The following is a 6,093-nucleotide window of genomic DNA, read 5'->3' on the forward strand; positions in this document are numbered from 1 at the left end:
AGTCCTCTCACCTCAGCCTCCTGGGTACCAGGGACTGCAGATACTCACCACTACATGATGTGGTAGCCATTTTTATACCATATGACTCTATCCCACATTGATGGGACCAGGGATGGACATGGGATCCAAGCTCGGCCAATCAGATTCCCTTTGGGAATTGGTATGTGCGTGCGTGTGTGTGTGTGTGTGTGTGTGTGTGTGTTTGAGATAGTCTTGCTCGGTTGCCCAGGCTGGAGTGCAGTGGCATGATCTCAGCTCACTGCAACCTCTACTTCCCAGATTCAAGTGATTCTCCTGCCTCAGCCTCCCAAATAGCTGGGATTACAGGCACCCACCACCACACCCGGCTAATTTTTTGTATTTTTAGTAGAGACGGGGTTTCGCCATGTTGTCCAGGCTGGTCTCAAACTCCTGACCTCAAGTGATCCACCTGCCTCAGCCTCCCAAAGTGCTAGGATTACAGGTATGAGCCACCATGCCTGGCCTGGGAACTGGGATTTGAAATGGACTAGGAGTCACTATAAGAATATGAACTAGAGGTCAGGGAAACTGGTGAGAAGATCACAGAGATGCAGATAAGAGTGGCCTGCTAGAGAGAACTGAGAAGCAGGTGTGCAGAGAGAAAAAGAAACAGCTGGCCTAGGCTCTTGGTGGTTTTCCAGTTATTGGTGTCAGGCCTTAGGGAGTCCCTGCTGTGTCCCTGCCTTGGTTGGGGGAGGTCTATGAGACACTCCAGAGTCCTCATAATAAAGCGCCTTTTTTTGCTTAAGCTGCTTCTGTAACCTGTGCACAAGCAACACAAATCTTGTTTAAGGTGGTAAATAGGGCTAAATATTAATCTTTTTTAGGGGGGATGGAGTCTCGCTGTGTCTCCCAGGCTGGAGTGCAATGGCATGATCTCAGCTCACTGCAACCTCTGCCCCCTGGGTTCAAGTGATTCTCATGCCTCATCCTCCTGAGTAGCTGGGACTACAGGCGTGCACCACCATGCCTGGCTAATTTTTATATTTTTTTGGTAGAGAGAGGGTTTCACCATGTTGGCCAGGCTGGTCTCAAACTCCTGACCTCAAGTGATCCGCCTGCCTTGGCTTTTGCATCTGTAAAATGTTGTGTTAGGTCATTCTTGCACTGCTACAAAGGAATACCTGAGATGGGGTAATTTACCGAAACTGATATGTAATTGGCTGAGGGTTCTGCAGTGTATTCAGGAAGCGCCCAGTATGTGCTCAGCTTCTGGGGAGGCCTTGGGCTGCTTATCATCGTGGTGGAAAGCAAAGGGGGAACCAGCGTCTCATATGAGAGTGGGAGCAAGAGACAGGGGAAGGGTGCTACCTGCTTTTTTTTTTTTTTTTTTTCTGAGACAGAGTTTCACTGTGTCTCCCAGGCTGGAGTGCGGTGGTGTGATCTTGGCTCACGGCAACCTCTGCCTTCTGGGTTCAAGCGATTCTCCTGCCTCAGCCTCCCAAATAGCTAGGACTACAGATGCATGCCACTACACCCAGCTAACTGTTTTGTATTTTTAGTAGAGACGGGGTTTTACCTTGTTGGCCCGGCTGGTCTCGGACTCCTGACCTCAAATGATCTGCCTACTTCGGCCTCCCAAAGTTCTGGTATTACAGACGTGAGCCACCGTTCCCGGCACTACACACTTTTAAACCACCAGATCTCCTGAGAAATCATTTACTATCGTGAGGATGGCCCTCACGGACAGTGCTAAACCATTCACAGGAAATACACCCTTTTGCTCCAACCACCTCCCACCACACCCACCTCCAACACTGGGGATTACATTTCAGCATGAGGTTTTTCGGGGACAAATATCCAAACTATATCAGATGGAAGTAGTAATAGTGCCTGTTTCTCCGGGTTGGTGAGATGCCAAATGTATTAATGTTTGTGGGGCCGCAAGCTGATGCTCATCCTGATTCATCAGAGCCTGTGCCTGACTGCCTAAAATATTTTGAGTATCACCCCTGATCATATGTGAAAGAACTTTGTAAACTTTAACATGGTATAAAATTCTGTTTTTTTGTGTGTGTGCTCACGTCTATACTTATATAGACAGCCACCCCTGCTTATCCATGAGGGATACGTTCCAAGACCCCTATGGATACATGAAGCAGTGGATAGTACCAAACTCCATATACACCATGATTTTTGTTTTGGTTTTGAGACAGGGTTTTGCTCTGTCACCCAGGTTGGAGTACAGTGGTATGATCACTGCTTGGACCACTACAGCCTCAACCTCCCGGGCTCAGGTGATACTCCCACCTCAGCCTCCTGAGTAGCTGGGACTACAGGTGTGCGCCACCACACCCAGCTAGTTTTTTGGAGAGATCTCAGCTCTCTGTAACCTCTGCCTCCTCTGTTCCAGCAATTATCCTGCCTCAGCTTCCCGAGTAGCTGGGATTACAGGTGTGTATCACCATACCTGGTTAATTTTTGTAATTTTAGTAGAGACAGGGTTTTACCCTATTGGCCAGGCTGGTCTTGAACTTCTGACCTCAAGTGATCCATCCGCCTTGGCCTCCCAAAGTGTTGGGATTACAAGCGTGAGCCACCGCACTTGGCCCTCAAAATGTCTTACTTTACTGTACTCACCCTCCTTGTGAAGAATGGAGATGATGAGCTGCCTGTGTGATGAGATGAAGTGAGGTGAATGAGGCAGGTGTTGTGTTGCAGCGTTCGGCTAGTCTTGACCCTCTGAGAACCAGAAGGAGGATCATTTGCTAAGGTGATCCTGACGCACTGACGATGTCCACGGTTGGATGTCGGGCGCACACGATGTGGATGCCTGACGCTGGGTAGCATATACAGTGTTGATATACTGAACTCAGGCAGGACAGAGCGGGATGGCGAGAGATTTCTTCACACTGCTCAAAACAGTGCACAACTGAAAGCTCAGGAATAGTTGATACCTGAGTTATTCCTGAATTTGTTCCTAAGTCATTCCTATTCGAGGGTGACTGTGGGTAACTGAAGCCACGGAAAGTGCAACCATGGATGAGGGAGGATGACTGTATTCCATCTCCCGTCGCCGTCCTCATTCTGACTTTCCCTATACACTTTTCCAAGGCCTTACCCAAGTATTTATCCTTTTTTGGGCCTTTTTTAATCATCAGTAAATCAGGGGTTGAATGCATGACCTCTAAACTCTCTTCCAGCTGACAGCCGAAAGTAGAGTTAGTTGGCTAACACCTGGATATGGCCCAGGCGTGACAGGTTTTGCTGTGTCACCCAGGTTGGAGTACAGTGGTATGATCACTGCTTGGCCCACTACAGCCTCAACCTCCCGGGCTCAGGTGAGGTGCTAAGGGCCTAAGGCCGGGAAGCCGGGAACCAGATAACAAACTCCAGGGTGAGTGGGGGAGTAGAGCAGGATCCCTTCACTGCTCTCCTTTATTTAGGTTTATAATTCTATAATGTGGATGTTTTACCCCAGGCATAATGATCCCCCAGGTTGGGCCTGGCCTGCTGGTTTACGCCTGTAATCCCAGCACTTTGGGAGGCCAAGGTGGGTGGATTGCTTGAGCTCAGGAGTTCGAGACCACCATAGGGAACATGGTGAGACCTCCACCTCTGCTAAAAATACAAAACTTAGCCACGCGTGGTAGCACACCCCTGTAGTCCCAGCTACTTGGGAGACTGAGATTAGAGAATTGCTTGAACCAGGAGGTGGAGGTTGCAGTGAGCTGAAATAGCGCCACCGCACTCCCGAGAGAGACTGTCTCAAACCTCTCCCCCACCACAAAAAGCAATTAAAATGATCCTCCAGGACTGGCACTCACGCCTGTAATCCCTGCACTTTGGGAGGCCGAGGGAGGTGGATCACCTGAGATCAGGAGTTCGAGACCATCCTGGTCAACATGATGAAACCCTGTCTCTACCAAAAATACAAAAAATTAGCCTGGTATGGTGGCAGGCACCTATAATCCCAGCTACTCAGGAGGGTGAGGCCGGAGAATTGCTTGAACTCGGGAGGTGGAGGTTGCAGTGAGCCGAGATTGTGCCACTGCACTCTAGCAAAACTCCCTCTCAAAAAAAAAAAAAGAAAAATCCTCCAGGTTGTCATTGAGTCAGTGGGAACCAGGACACCTGGGACACCTGCTGTAGTCTCATCTACATGATTAGACAATGGCCAGGTTAGAACCAGGCCCAGGATCAGCCAAGCCCGGCTTGATTCCCCAGGCCCAGAAGCCCAAGGCAAAAATGCTTCACATTCTCTCCATCTTTGGTGACTGCAAACTTCAAGACTTGGCTAAGTCAAGCATTCAAGCATATTGACATTTCTTTGTTTCTTCTTTTACTTTTTTTCTTTTTGAGACAAGGTCTGGTTCTGTCACCCAGGCTGGAGTGCAGTGGGAGGATCTCTGCCCACTGCAACTTCTACCTCCTGGCTTCAAGCCATCCTCCCACCTCAGTCTCCCAGGTAACTGGGACTACAGGCACGTGCCACCACGCCTGGCTCATTTTTGTATTTTCTGTAGAGATAGGCGTTTTGCCTTGTTGCCCAGGCTACTCTTGAACTCCTGAGCTCAAGGGATCCACCCATCTCAGCCTCACAAAGTGCTGGGATTACAGGCATTAGCCACAGTGCCTGGTCGACATTTCTTAACAGCCCAGAAATGAATGGAGGTCAATTCAGAAGCGGGGAGGCCCAGAATGAGGATGATCTCATTTTCTTTCCTGCCAGTCCCACAGAGGAAAGCAAGCCATGTCAAGGAAGTTGACAGGACAGAAGCCTCATGGCCAAAGTGCTGCTGATTTCTAGACCAGCTGTGTTACCATTTGCAAGTCACTTAGCCTCTCTGAGCCTCAGTTTGTTCAACTGTAGAATGAGCAGGTTGGACTGTATTTCTTCAAGGTTCTTTGTCATGTGTTACATGTTACAACTCCCTGAACCTCAGGGCAATAAACTCCAAGAGCACTGGCAGCAGCTATTAGCAGAGTGGATGCAAGGCTAAGATGTCTGATGAAAACATTGGCTGGGCGTGGTGGCTGGGCGTGTAATCCCAGCACTTCGGGAGGCAGAGGCAGGAGGATTACCTGTGGTCAGGAGTTCAAGACCAGCCTGGGCAACACAGTGAAACTCCATCTCTACTAAAAATACAATGGGTGTGGTGGAAGGTGCCTGTAGACACAGCTACTTGGGAGGCTGAGGCAGGAGAAATGCTTGAACCCAGGAGGTGGAGGTTGCAGTGAGCTGAGATCACACCACTGCACTACAGCCTGGGCAACACAGTAAGACTCTATCTCAAAAAAAAAAAAAAGAAAAGGAGGATGTCAGTGACAGAGGAAAATGAAGGCAGCTGATGAATAAGAATCCAGGGAGATGAGGAATTTGTATGTTCCTGTCTTGAAATGGTTCATTTATGATGTGCATGCAGCGGAGTCAGGGGTATCTGTAACATGCTCCCCTTTCCAGGAAGCCGGAAGTTAAAGGACCATATAGGAGACTGCCCAGGGTAGAGGAATTCTGCAGAGCGCCCTCCTTAGGCTGGGGATGTCAGTCCTGCAAAGCTGATCATGTAGCGGTTAACACAAGCTTGGGTTTAGCCTCCTAGGTGTCAATGAGCAAGTTACTTAAACTGCACAGGCTTTAGTTTCCTTAGCCATAAAATGGAGATCATGCTAGGGCCTGTGGCACAGGGTGGTGGTAAGGATTAAAAGAGATAAAGTGCATATGATAGCTTGCCCGGACCCGGGCACATAGCTAGCTGTCAGTGATGGTTTCTGCCCTCTCCTTATCTTGGGTTATAGTTTCCAAGCAAGTAAACAGAAACTCTCTACACTATTCTGCTTAGATGTGGTAGTCTAGGCCTTTCAACATTCTTTTTGCATCACAGAAAAATGAAAATCCAGGTGGAGCATGGTGGCTCATGCCTGTAATCCCAGCACTTTGAGCGGCCAAGTCTTAAGGATCAGCTTGATCCCAGGAATTTGAGACTATCCTGGGCAACAAAGTGAGACCCAGGCTCTACACAAAAAATTAAGAATTAAACTTAGCCAGGCGTGGTGGTGAACAACTGTGGTCTCAGCTACTTGGGAGACTGCAGTGAGAAGATTGCTTGGGCCTGGGAGGTTGAGGCTGTG

Source organism: Callithrix jacchus, chromosome 10, assembly GCF_049354715.1.
Source record: "Callithrix jacchus isolate 240 chromosome 10, calJac240_pri, whole genome shotgun sequence".
In the NCBI taxonomy this organism is placed as follows: domain Eukaryota; kingdom Metazoa; phylum Chordata; class Mammalia; order Primates; family Cebidae; genus Callithrix; species Callithrix jacchus.